Below are 13,842 nucleotides of genomic sequence, written 5' to 3' on the forward strand. Positions count from 1 at the left end.
AATTTTAATATTATCATTCTGAAATTTCAAGGAATCAAATTTGCTTTTAAAGTTGAGTTTGTGTGCCATTACATTTTAGCAGGGACGTTTGTAATACCGCAAATTAAAAAAAAGAAAAAATTTGTAAAATTTCATTATTTTCTTCTTCGTGAACTATCCCAAGAATATGAAATGTTATTTAAAAAAAGTTACATCAAAATTCAAAGACTGTTTTGTACCGTAGCCAGCAATCTTCACCCGCTTTCCCAAAACTCTACAGTTTCGTGCTCATAAGTCGATTTTGTGATTTGCGATCTTTATCATTTATATTATTTCTTCGTTTCCATTGGCTTGGTTTTTGTCAATCGAGCATGCCGCGCGATAGGCTCGGTCGATGCCGAACGGTTCAAAAAACCAAACATCGGAATTTTTCAGTCGGAGATCCCGTACAAACAACCTTTGGCTGCTGTCCTTGTTCCTCCTGTAATCGCGGCTATGTCATTTTTCGTATATTGTTATTTTTCCCTCTCACTCGGTTTCGATACTACCTGTCGTTAACCTTTGTCACCGTCTTTAACCAATATCGATCACTGCTTGCGATTAGAGGAGAGACAGCGGACTGGAGCAGAAATGGGCCATGCTTTTGTGACAGGTTCAGACGTCACGTTGGAAAGGAAGGAAACAAGTAGGAGGCTACCCAACCGTTGTTCTTCTAAATGATTTTCGAGTTGAACCGTATTCGGGCAGAGTAACTGTACTGGGCCATGCTGGAGAGCTCTAGAAAATGGGCGGCAGCAATCTCCTTCTGCGAACAGGTAATGTTGCAGAAGGAGGCTGCCGGGCGAGGTCGTGAGCGGGACCGACTAGCTCGGGGGCGGCGTGTGCGCCCACGCCTCGTGCCCCGTGCAGCTGAGGGTTGGCGGGCGACGGGTGAACCAGCTCTTGCTGGAATAAGTGTCCGCCGCCCGCCAATAGAAGAGGTCCTCCCCTGTGGGGAGTGGGGGGTGACTCGTCGCCTCTTCTTTGAGGTGACTCGTCGCCCCCCCCCCCACCCCACCCCCGCCCCGGCAGCCGCCGTGCCCAGGGCGGTGGCCCTGGGAACATCTTTGTGCGGCCGCCGTGACGCGGCGGTGCAGGATGCGGCCCCTCGCACCGCCGAATCAAGAAGATTCAAGGGGGGAGGATTGATCTCCCCCCGAGACGCGGCCGGCCACCGCTTTTCCATCCTGGCGGCCGGCCAGGCGAGGGGGAGCCGCGGTAGTGTTCTACAAGAGTTCCCGTGGCTCCCCCGTAATCCGCCAGCGACAGGCACAGCGTCCCTAGGTCGCCGTGAGGGTTTTAGCGGGTCAATTCTCGCACTACCCCCGCTCCGCTCACCCGGGCGGGGCGGGGGTGTCTGGCCAGCAGATTTCCCCCACGTTAAAAAAAAAAAGAGTAACTGTACTGAGCTTCTTTATTTAATTTCTATGGGTTTATATACGTGTTAGAGAAGGGGCAGGTGAATAACAGGATGTTATGGTGACATCTTAGCACTCTGATCATATTGGTCGTCCTCACACCTTCTTCTTGTGGAAGAATGTTACATCAGTACTACTTCTGGACACCTGCAACTTCACTTTGAAAATATTATAAAATATTAACCAATATTATCATGAAGATACACAGTGTTCTTAACCTTTTTTAAATGAAAATGTATTAGTTTTATCAATTGATCATCATATGAGCGAGCAGTATTTTTGGAGAGAATTTTAGGACCTATTAATCTTGTCTCAGATTCTTGCTTTAGGACTAAAACTGTTCCTCGTGCCGATGACTTGACATCGCTTGGCACGATTTCCTTTGATCTTTTACCGACATCGGATGGAAAACAAATCAGTATAGCGTTCGGCTTTTCAAGTGGAACTGTACCCTTCTTAAATGACACTGAAGAGATACGAAACGCTTCAAACTATTTTATATTTGCTTACTCCCCTGTCCAATCGGTCTGTGTCGACGCAGTGGAGACGCGTATTTTACAAAGATCGGCTCGTTCGATCGGCAGAGCTAGCGGCAACGAGCCTTTATACTCGGATTCAGATTCATTACTGTTGAAAATTGGTCGAATCTCCAATTTTATTACTTACGTCCCAATATCAATTACCAGTCAAAACGAAGTCGATATTACCGTAATCTTTCGTGCGATGTCATAAATTTTTTCATAAAAATGAGAGAGACATCATTCTTCAGAGACTTGTACAGGGGTGCATAGCATCCATTTTTAACGGTTTCCATAATAGCGGTCTGCGGGGCAAGAGAAGAAGTGATCAGTCGCACATTATCGTGAAAGAAATGTAGAAATATTTGTAAACGGACGAGACTGAAGTAATCGCTATATTTATCCAAAGAATAGGAAGAGACGGATCGGACGACTGGGCTAGATCAGTAGAAGAATCGAACGAGGGTTGAAAAATAAATACAAACTTATGAAAAAAATACCGAAGTAGCAGGGAGAAATATTTTTTTATTTACATCGATTTATCTGATTTATATATTTATATTCGAAAAATGAATTCGAAGATATTATGTAGATATTTACTAATATAAGTGTTAAAATTTTTTCTTATCATTGGGCGTGAGGGAAATGTTCTTTTCATGAGAGAGAGAGAGAGAGAGAGAGAGAGAGAGAGAGAGAGAGAGAGAGAGAGAGAGAGAGAGACAGAGAGAGAGAGAGAGACAGAGAGAGAGAGAGAGAGAGAGAGAGAGAGAGAGAGACTTATTACAGACCTTTTTCTAGCATGATACACAGCATTCATTGCAACGGATTTTTTACGGATTACCCGTGCGAAGCCGTGGCAACGTTTTTATCATTAGGCTTGAAGTAAAACTCGATATCCTAGAGGCTGAAATAATTTTTACTTTATTAACGGTCTCGGTGGCAAGCTGCTTGTATTATCAGTTCGGTTTTACGAGCAGGCAAGATTATAGCGGTTGAGCTAATTTCTCTTAATTAGGTACTCGGTTAATAATTGCCGGGTGAGAAATATTTTTTTATTTAAGAAAGTATACTTTGATACATATTAGTTTTCACAATAAAAAGAACATGTTTTTATAATTAAATAATTTTTCTTACAATGTTCGTTAAAGGATTGAATTCCACGATGCAATTATGCATCATCGTAGTACTCGGTCGTCGAAAGCAAGACGTCCGGGAATTCGATCTGCACGTTGACCATGGCATTTTTTAGCGCTTCGTTTTGTTGAAAGCAATCGATGACAATAAACGGTCAGTACGTTGGCAAGTTGTAAGATGATTTATCGCACGTGTATCTGTGCCGTCATTCCTTCCTCTTGAAAATCAATTAAACGCCCAAATTGATTCACGATGCGAATCGATAAATCATCTATCGACCGTGTAACGCTCGGAAAGCAAATGACACGTGCTAGCGTTTCCGATATTTTATATCCTGACAGCGCCTTAGACGAGAATTCGTGTATCGTGTTAACCAGTTTGCTGTTACCACACGAACCATTGATTACGTTACACTCTATTCGAATAATATTCGCATTAATGATATTCACAGACGTATCCGATGTATGCCACGTGTTCGGTGATAAAACGCGATCCGTAGAAAATCCTAGGATGGAACTCACATTATACGCGTCTATAATATTGTTTTTCATAGTATTGTTGTTTGCTCGTAAAACCATCGGATATTCCACATCGCGTAATTTATCCCTACTTTTGGAAGGAGAATACAACGCGCATGTCTCGCGCAGCAAGTAGGCATTGATCGCCTCCTGTTTGTACGAACCGTCAGGAATGCGTATCTCCTCGTCTTTCTCGCGGAGATAGAATTTATTGTTCTCGATATTCGAACTGATATTCGGTATCGTGTGATAAGTTTGCAAATTGAGCGGTTCCAATTCGTATTCGACATTATTCAGATCTATAAGTGGGCAGTACTTTGACGATAACACGCTACTTCTTCCAGATAACGTGAACGTGTGTGACACTCTTGCGTTGGAAGAGTATGCGAGCGTGGGCGTGATGGCGGGATGGCGGGGGAGGGTAGGAAGGGGAAGAGAGAGGGAGAGAGAGAGAGAGCATGCGTTGTGTACGGCAATCCATGAATATCCAGGTTTCGACGTGTCGCACGTTCAATGACCATGACGAGATGATTTAGAAATAGAGGTCATTGCTACCAGGTACTGTATGATGCGTGATAAGCAGTCCACCAGGATGTGGTAAAACGAACGTAATAATTAATTTGCTGAAGAGTCCGAATGGAGTGCGATTGGCAAATGTGTATGAGTACTCGAAATCGTTACGTCAGCCGAAAAACCAATACTTGAGCAAACTGTTCTCATCTGTGAGAGAAAATGTGGACAATTTCTGCGACAGATGCTCGACCAGATTCGGTATTCATCTTCGACGACGATGTTTGCGACGATCACGATATCATGAGAGAAAATTTTGCGATGGGCAGACATACACACTTCAATTGATTCTAGATTACCTAAGCACTTAATTCGTGACAATGCCAATCTGTTAATTCTATTCAATCAAGACGTTACGAATCTGTGACACATTCATCAAGATTGTCGTACTATAACCGACACGCTTGTTTGGTAAGAATTGTTGGAGTTCAATCAATATGTCACTGCTGCCGTCGTCGGATGAAAGACAGCAACTACGATCGTCAAAGAAATAGCCAGCGAAACTATACATAAAAAATATTTAGCACTGAAATGTAAGAAAATGGATACCGTGACGAACGTACAGACGATCCTGGATTTATTGAAACAATTGGTTCAAAATACCGCTTCAGAAGCGAACGACAATACGCCGATCCCAGATCCACCGCTGGATATGCAAACACCGTTCTCTATAAAGAAAGTACAGAGAAAATGAACAAGAAAAAGAGAAAGCACGACGAAGTAGCTTTATCGCCAGGGCTACGTTTGAAAAAGAAAAGGAAGGTAATGATGACGTAATCATAATGATGATAGCGGTAAGGCGAACGAACCGTTGGCCACAATACTTCCGGCACAACAAATATCAACATGTATTCGGAAATCTTGGACCTTTAGCGAGCGAATACTTACGCAGTTTACGGAGTGCATTTTCATAATAATATGCTGATACTTGGAAACGCTACGTTCAACGTGGAAAGCGACGATGATATTATCGTTAATAAAATTATGTATAATGGAACTATAGGTCTCTACGAAATGATATTTAGAAGTATACCCGACGAGGAGTTGTATACTGAGATTGATAAGAAAATTTACAAAAATATTCTCATTACTATGCATGCGCATCGACGTGGGAATCAGATAATGGGAAAAAGGGGCTGCAAGTACAAAAACATTAGAGGACACACCGGCCGCGACAGCGAAATATGTAATGTCCGTAATCGAAGAAGTTCGCGAAGCTGGATTGACTATAAATTAAATTACACGAATATTAGTTAGGTTAATACCGAATGCAATGTCAATTGGTTTTACAAAATAGTTCGATGAAATGAGTATTCGTTGGAATTGCTGTGAAACCAATCAAATCATATCCACAGACGAAAATTGTGATGTGAAATTTCAAAATATAGAGTTGAGACTCGGCGACATATATCAGAAAATACAGCAGATTGAACAACAACAAGAACGATTCGAGTCAATTATAGAAATGAAGAAAAACTGGATTAATCAATCGAGCAAGTCTGAGTCGAAAGCATTGTCCGCTAAGATCGGTTATGTTGCGATTCCTACAGCAAACGATGTCGCAGCCATTTAATTGTTCAGTGACGGTGTTTCAAACAAAGGCTGCGATGAGCTTCGTAGAAAAATAGCTCCTAACGGAAAGTTGATAAAAGATGTGGAACAGACTAGTGCAAAGTGAAAGTCTGAAATTTTAATCAAAATAACGGCTATCGAAAAGCTGGCGAAAAATGCAGAACAAGCTCATGCATAGTGGAAATCTGAAATCATGATTAAAATAGATAATATTATAGCGCTAAGAGAGGACATAGTAATGACAGCACTTTCATATGGCTACAAACTGACAAGGTGATAATAATGTGCGGCGAGAAAGTGAACTTCGTGAACGAACTGCATGCCCCAGGGAGATAGTTTTTCCCGCATAGATGAGGGATCGTGCAAGGACTCGACGATCTCTGGCAAGCCGATATCGTCTAAGTTCAGTCATACACGGGAGATAATTGAGGACGCCGATATATTCTTACGATAATCGATACATTTAGTAAACATGCTTGAGTGGTTCCTCTCAAAAGTAAAAGTGCCAATGATATGTGCAAAGCTTTGGCATAGACGTTTAAAAAGGATGGTAGAACGAATTCTACAATAAAGATTTATTCCACGTTCGGCATTATGAAAGCTTCCGATTCAAAGCTGAACGATTCAATCGTACGTTGAAGAACAACATTCTTCTCGTTGAGATCGTTGGTCCTGGTATATTCAAGCTTGGCGAATACGTGAGCATCAGCAAGTTAAAAACTACTTGCATTAATATTCGGATACGATATTATCAGGAAAATTATTGCTCCTTTTTACTGTTTACGATAGTATTATTGAATCAATTGTTTTCTCATGTAACAAAGCACTTCTTAAAGTAAGTAGAAACATAAATGTTGTTTATTTATTGCACATGTTCTTTTGTATAATAAGCGATAAACAAGATTGAGACAAAATTTAGCGTCGCAAAAATGAAATGCATTAAAATGAATTGCATTAATTTTATATAAAATGAAGATCTTTTTAATCATGTGTGTTATCATAATATTAATATATTTTGTCGGTTGGGTTTTGTTTTGTTTTATTACTTCATGTAATCGCTTGGGCTTGTTAATCCGGCGAGATCCGTTTCTATTCGCGTCTAACAAACGTTGTTTTATCTCTGTTGTTGTCCTTGTAGGTGTTGTACGAATTTTGCGGTCTAATTGATCTCATAAATTTTCAATCGGATTTAAATTAAAATATAATTCACACACACACAATTATATATTGAGGAGGAGAATGCAGTACTTTTGGACAATTGTATAATAAATATTCCTGTATAATTCTGGCCTTGTGTTTGGGATCATTGTCCTGATAAAACTTAAAATTGTACGTATACCCATACTTAGAGCATTTGCAATTAAATTTTTTTTTTAAATGTCGAAATACTTCATTTTGTCCATAATACCATCGATAAAAACTAGTTCATCTACACCTACAGACGAGATATAACCCCACACTATATTACACACTTCTATCACCGTGTTTCACTGTCGGTCTTGTATTTGAAATGTTTAATTCTGTATTTATTTTACGCTACACCATTTTTTGACTGTCGGATCCGTAAAGATTAAATTTGCTTTCTTCCGTAAATATTACATCATTCCACCGCCAGTTGTCTTTGTACACATATTCTTTTGCAAAGCTCAATTTTTTCTTGCGATTTGCTTCATTTACGTGTAGCTTTCTACGAGGAACTTTTTCGTTGTAATCATAAGTTTTTAATACCCGTCGCACTGTGTCCGGGTGTACCTTCTTCCCAGATTCTACAAACAACTCCTTTGTTAATTTTGTAGCACTTTGTCCAGAATTTTTCTTTATTTTTCTTATTATCTTGCGTTGGTCGCGAGAGTTTAATAATTTTGGACGACCTTTTTGAGGGATTAAATCAATTCAATCTTTACAAATGTACCGACCTGTAATATCTGCCACACTATTCTTGCTTATATTTAATAGTTTGGCTATATCTCTGTATGATTTTCCCTTTTCTTTGTAATTTCGGATTTCAAAAGACGTATTTCTTCCTTCTCGTCCCATTTTCACAAGTAAGGCGTCTGATATCACCAATAATTTCTGTGGTACCGAGTTCTCGCAACGAATTTTTATTTGTTTATAAAATTTGTTTATAAACAATGTGTGTTAGCGGCGTCGTCAACGTAGTACAGTATTTTACTCTGGCATCTAAGACGTTGTGTCCGAATATTTTTGCGACGTTAAATTTTGTCACAATCTTGTTTATCGCTTATTATACAAAAGAACATGCGCAATAAATAAACAAAATTTATGTTTCTACTTACTTTAAGAAGTGCTTTATTATATGAGAACACAATTGATTCAATAATACTATCATAAACACTAAAAAGGAGCAATAATTTTTCTAATAATATGGTGTCCGAATATTAATGCAAGTCACTGTAGTTTGAATAAATGTCTTTATGTGTGCCGCGGGTGACCTGTTCTAGGGGCCGAATTTAATTGTTCGTCCGAAGAGATAGACTCTGAAGGGAGGGTAGCCTCCATTATTATGGGTGGTCCTACATCCGGTAAGGAATGGTACTGGATAGGTGGAGTCGGAAATAGTACTGGCGAAGAGGTAGAAGATGGCGGGTCTTACGATGAAAAGGATTACGCCTCTTTCATTGGTCGATGGATGTGGTTTGATTGCGCGTCAAGATGGCTGTTGGGATCTTTACGTATCGGCTCAAACATGGCTGAGTCGTGGAAATCAGCGGAGAGAGGATGCAGAGGTACGAGATTCCTGCTAAGCGTGTCAGCATTCGAATTATTTTCCTCTGTTTTATAAATCATTGAATACTCATATTCCGCGAGTTTGAACCATCAATGTAATAGATCCTTAATGGAATTTACCCAAACAAGATGTTGGTGATCTCTAATGGGCTTGAACTTGATGGCTATACTATATGATGGCTAGACACACTTTTCCTATGGTTGAGTAATTCAATTCGGCCCCTTGCAAGAGTCTGGATGGATAGATAGATTTATCTTTTCCCGTCTCGTCCTGACTCAAAACTTCGCCCATTGCGAAACACGACGCGTCTATAGTAACATTGAATTCTTTATTGAAATCCGGATATTGTAGAAGCGGTTGTGTAGTTAAAATTTCTCTAAGTGTGTTAAATGCTAGATCTCTCTTGTTGTGGGCCCCAATTGAATTTATTTTTTTTTTCAAGAGAATTGTAAGTGGTTTCGAAATTTGTGAGAAATTATTAACGAAGCTACGACAATAGCCTGCGAATCCTAAAAATTCCCGAACATTTACGGCACATATCTTGTAGGAACAGAGCTTTACTCCGTCCTCACCTATTATATGACCTCGGTACGCAACCTTGCGGTGAAGGAACTCACATTTCGTTGGTTGTAATTTTAAATTTGTGACTCTTAGATCCTCGGCAAGTTTACGGAATTTTACCGCATGATCGGGAAGGCTGCGGAAATAGATGACAATATCATCTAGATAGACAAAGAGTTCCGTACCCCGTAGCTCGGATAATATCGAATTCATTAATTTTCATTAATTTTTTAGTGATCGTATGGTGTCGAAAAAGCGGTTTTTGCACTATCTGGATGGTGGAACCCGCTCGTAAGATCAACGTAGAGTATGTGAACAGGTTCTAACTCATTGGCGAGGGGAAATTTACATGCGGGGCAAGGGGGGAAGTTTCGTTCATTCGGTAGTGTTTCTGAACAAGAGGTGGGGGAAGTCGTTGCGCTCGATATTTGCGGCTTTGCAGCCGAAACATTACTGGAAGAAATAATAACCTTGACATAACCTTATCGGCGTGCTTTCGACATTTATTAAAATATAATATTTTGGAAGTTCATGCAACATGATTTTTAGAGAGCGAGAGAGAGAGAGGGAGAGAGAGAGAGAGAGAGAGAGAGAGAGAGAGAGGAAGAGGGAGAAGGAAACGTATCGCATCTTTCTTTAGCGGATTCATCTGTTGCAACGGGTTTCGTTGGCTGGCAAAATCAATGTCTTATGAGCGTTATACTGCGAAGCCGTTGGCAACGTTCTTATCATTGCGCGTGATGATATTGTTTTTAATGAGAGAAAGCGAGACATCTTTCTTCAGAGGATTGGACGGATACGCAGGATCTTTTTTAACAGTTTTTACTCCATAGCGATGTGTCGAAGACTTATGTGTGTGCGCGTTAATAAATAGGACTTGTAAAACTTGGAATAAATTAAATCGCTACAGTGCAGCGGAAAGGGTGTATCATTAATTATTGGTGACAGTACTAAAAGATGTTTTTAAACACCTAAATAAGTATTTTATTATTATTAAGATGGTTCAAATTGATTGTATTGTTACGAACCGAGGGCCAGGCAGGTTGGGGAAATTGGTATTAGACTGCCTCGTAACTTTGTACGAAAGAGAAATAAAGATATACCTCGAACAGTAAAGATATTTCTTTGTGGGTTATACCAACTACTGCTTCGAAATAGGAAATGAAAATAATCGAACTTGTAACCAAAGAAAACTGGTAAAAGCTAATTTATTACGCGTTTTGGGTTTTTACAAATGTATGTATGTGTTCGCGGACGCTATCGCGCTCTCAGCTTTTCGCACTGAGACGGCAGGGGCTTCTGATTTCATATCTAATTACCTACTAGATTGTTCGAAAGAGAATTAAGACTCGATCTCACTAGAGTTTCCACGTCGACGAATGACTCGAAACTAGCCCGATTTCTGGTCGCGTTTGGGCCCTTTATATAGCCAGATTTTCTCTGGAAAAATGGTAGTGGGGGTGTTCCTATGTGATCCGATTCCAGAAACGTTCGTCGTCGTACCCCTTGGAGGTACTTGACTCGCGATATACAAATGTACCCCCGGCTGGCTGGCGCCACCTGGCGTATATATATGCCTTCAGAAAGAAATATTAAAAATTCGTGGGAAGATTCTCCGTACGTTACAGTATATTGGATATGAATGGTTTCTTTGTTAATAACAAATTCTGTTGTAAAGACGTGATCATTACACATGTTTGTAATGAAGTTTACGAGCTAGTAGAATTTAAATTGGACATGTGATTCGATCATTTATCGACGAATTACAGGAAGACTGTATAGTACGTCATGAATTTCGGGCATGGGATATCATTCAAAAATTTCGGAGGCGAAAATTATCAGCAAGAAGATATCAGTGAAATTATTCGGAGTATTGTTCGCGACTACACAGCCCCGGTCGTTGCATACAAAAGGACATTTTAGACGGAATGGGAATACGCAGCGTTGATTTAGATTTTGGCTGTCCCAAGTATCGCCGAACGAATCTATGAAATATGTAACGTACCTTGCAGACTTAATTGCTGGATATCATCATCGTCGCGAAAAAATAAAATAAAATATCATTGTTGCTTGAGTGAAGTTCGCGCATTTTGAATATAGGTGAATAAATTGACAGATAATGGAATATTTCTTCTTTATTAGTTCAAATGATTTTTTGTTCCTACTATTTTCCTACAGAGAGAGAGAGAGAGAGAGAGAGAGAGAGAGAGAGAGAGGGGGGGAGAGAGAGAGAGAGAGAGAGAGAGAGAGAGAGAGAATGACGTAAGCTTCGAAATCCCGAGACTTGGAATGTTGACTATCGCTGCGAGGAAAATAGGCTCTACAGCTTTAAAAATTGGCCATATCTATGTATACATAGCACCACTCGATTCCGCGCAGTGCTTCGTCCATGAACCGCTGGAACGTTTGCGCCGCGTTGCGAAGTCCGAAAGAGCTTTGTTAAATTTCAACAAATAGGTTGAATGCAAAAATCAATGAAACGAATAGTTTTTTATTTACCACCTGATATGATTTAATCAAGAAGACATATGGTTTTGTATTTTGTCTTTTCTAATCGTTATTGTTTTTACCAAGTTGAATCGTGTCAGTTAACGCAGACATCTCATAAATGAGAATATATTTTATACCTTCCTTAATTAACTACTGAAAAACTAGTTAAAATTATTAAATTTATTTCCATAACTAAATATAATTCAATAAGGTATATCGCCCGGATTCACTGTTATCTGATTGTACGCACGCACCAAGTCTATGGTGAGGAAATTGTCTTACCGGATAGACACCATGCGATGTCCTCGATACGTGGCATAGGGTACCTATCCGGGATTGTCCTCGCGTTTAACGCACGATAATCGCCGCACGGACGCCACTCATTACCTTTCTTCATGGCCGGAGGCGTCGTGACGTCCGCGATAACGAATCATCAAATTTCCATCGCAGGCCGAAATTCCAGTGCAGGGAAACGTATCCGTACATTAATATTCTCGAACCGTTAGGCGGGCCACCCATGCGCGAGCGCGGGTATACGCACAAATCGGATCCGGTGTCCCCCATGAAATTGGTTTTTGTATCGCGATCTGTTACGAAAAGGCGGTTCGTCGTCTGCCTAGAATCGCTGGCCGCCGCTAAAGATCGGAAATTGTTATTTTAGCGGGTTTTTTGGCAATTAACTGCAAGGTATGGTAGCAGTTATCAATACAGTTTTGCTCGCGAAGCAGAATCTTAGCGGTCGGGATAATGTTTACTTCATTAGAGATCTTAGTGGCGCGGCTGTATTATCGATTCAGTTGTATTCGCAACACATCGGTTGAAAGTATGTTTCGATTCATATTAGTTTTCGCAATATAATATTTTTATAATTAAGTAGTTTTTCTGACAATGTTCGTCAACGGATTATATTTCAAGATGCAGTCGGGTATCATCAGATAGTAGGCGGTGGTCGAAGACGGGACATTCTTCCGGTATTCAAATTCGATTCGCACGTCGATCGTGGCATTTTACAGCGCTTCGTTTTACCGCTAAAAAACGATGACGACTAATGGACCGTATGACAAAAAGTCAACGGTATCGAGGAGTGTATCGTCGTTTCTGTAATAGGATTCTTGAAATTTCGTATACATGCCGTAGTAGTTGGTACAAACACAACAGAGATACACCTTTACCACTCGAGGTGTATCTTCATTTCTTCTTTGTAAAAGTTACGAGGTAACCAAACTCTAAATCCCTACTCTTACCTACCTCCTTATTGCTTATTGACGCTCCTTATTGAAAGAGACATCGGCTAGTTCACGCTATTCCTTTACCAAAACTCCAAAACTCCAAAATCGCATCAAACCTTCGACCACGTAAAGCTGTCTAGCCTTCGGCTCGTAACAATTACAACGTGTTACTAGTGTTCGCAGAATCCTAGTATCACACTCATGGGTACGCAAAAATTGAAACTTACTACTGTCGCGAGCGTCACATTAATATGCGATCCTGTATAGGATGTCCCATAATTATGTTAACAGTTAATGTATATGACTGGGCGATACTGTCTGGGCTTATGCCAGTGATGGAAAATTGGCGGCCAACAGACTCTCAAGGGTCTGATGGTACTCCTCCGAAAAAGATCAGATGGGAGATCGCCATCCATATGGGAGCGAACGCTCCTATTTTTGGCTGTTAAAATAATTGTAGAACACCCTGTATATGTATTCTAGCAAGTAATGTTGCTATTAGTACGTATAGGAAAACAATCACCGCAGGTCACGATACTACATAATTCCAAAAATGATACGTAACAAAACAATTTATTATAGATTACAATATTTCACTTATGTAATTAGTATATGCATGATTATGTATAATATCAATGCAGCTTTTTAATGTATACATAATCATTATAACACTTGTGATGAATAGATTACTTTAGTATATTAGAAATACCAAATAGTTATCATTTATGTAACAATGTATTTTTCTTATATAGTTACAGCAATAATGAAATATAATAAATTACACAATAAGTAAAATTAAAAAGTTATGTCATTGCATTATAAATTGTCATTTCGAGAATTCGAGTCAAAGGAATCGCGTCGCGTGCCACATCATACGCTTGACCAATTCCGTCGAACCTAAACGGAGGAATAGCGCAAGGCTATTCCCAGCAAGTTCGTAACATAGACTACTAGGGAGAATTTCTAACGTAAACATTTGTTGAAACGTATATACAAAGCGAATCTCCTGGCCGGCGGCCCCGTGACCCAAATATGGGTGACGCTCTTCTTATTCAATTTATAGGA

At 40.0% G+C, this 13,842-nt stretch overlaps 2 long non-coding RNA genes across 2 annotated transcripts; one reads left to right on the forward strand and one right to left on the reverse strand.

The window, feature by feature from the left end:
• Window positions 1-1,418: 1,418 nt before the first annotated feature.
• On the reverse strand, window positions 1,419-3,710 carry LOC143262249 (uncharacterized). Its single transcript, XR_013036145.1, has 3 exons — window positions 3,089-3,710; window positions 2,743-2,858; window positions 1,419-2,259 (listed from the first exon to the last, which is right to left on the reverse strand). It is a non-coding gene; the product is annotated as an uncharacterized LOC143262249 (long non-coding RNA).
• A 160-nt stretch (window positions 3,711-3,870) lies between these two features.
• On the forward strand, window positions 3,871-11,183 carry LOC143262250 (uncharacterized). The gene is made up of 2 exons (XR_013036146.1): window positions 3,871-6,446; window positions 8,211-11,183. It is a non-coding gene; the product is annotated as an uncharacterized LOC143262250 (long non-coding RNA).
• The last annotated feature ends 2,659 nt before the right edge of the window (window positions 11,184-13,842 follow it).

This window comes from Megalopta genalis, unplaced genomic scaffold (genome assembly GCF_051020955.1).
Source record: "Megalopta genalis isolate 19385.01 unplaced genomic scaffold, iyMegGena1_principal scaffold0101, whole genome shotgun sequence".
In the NCBI taxonomy this organism is placed as follows: Eukaryota; Metazoa; Arthropoda; class Insecta; order Hymenoptera; family Halictidae; genus Megalopta; species Megalopta genalis.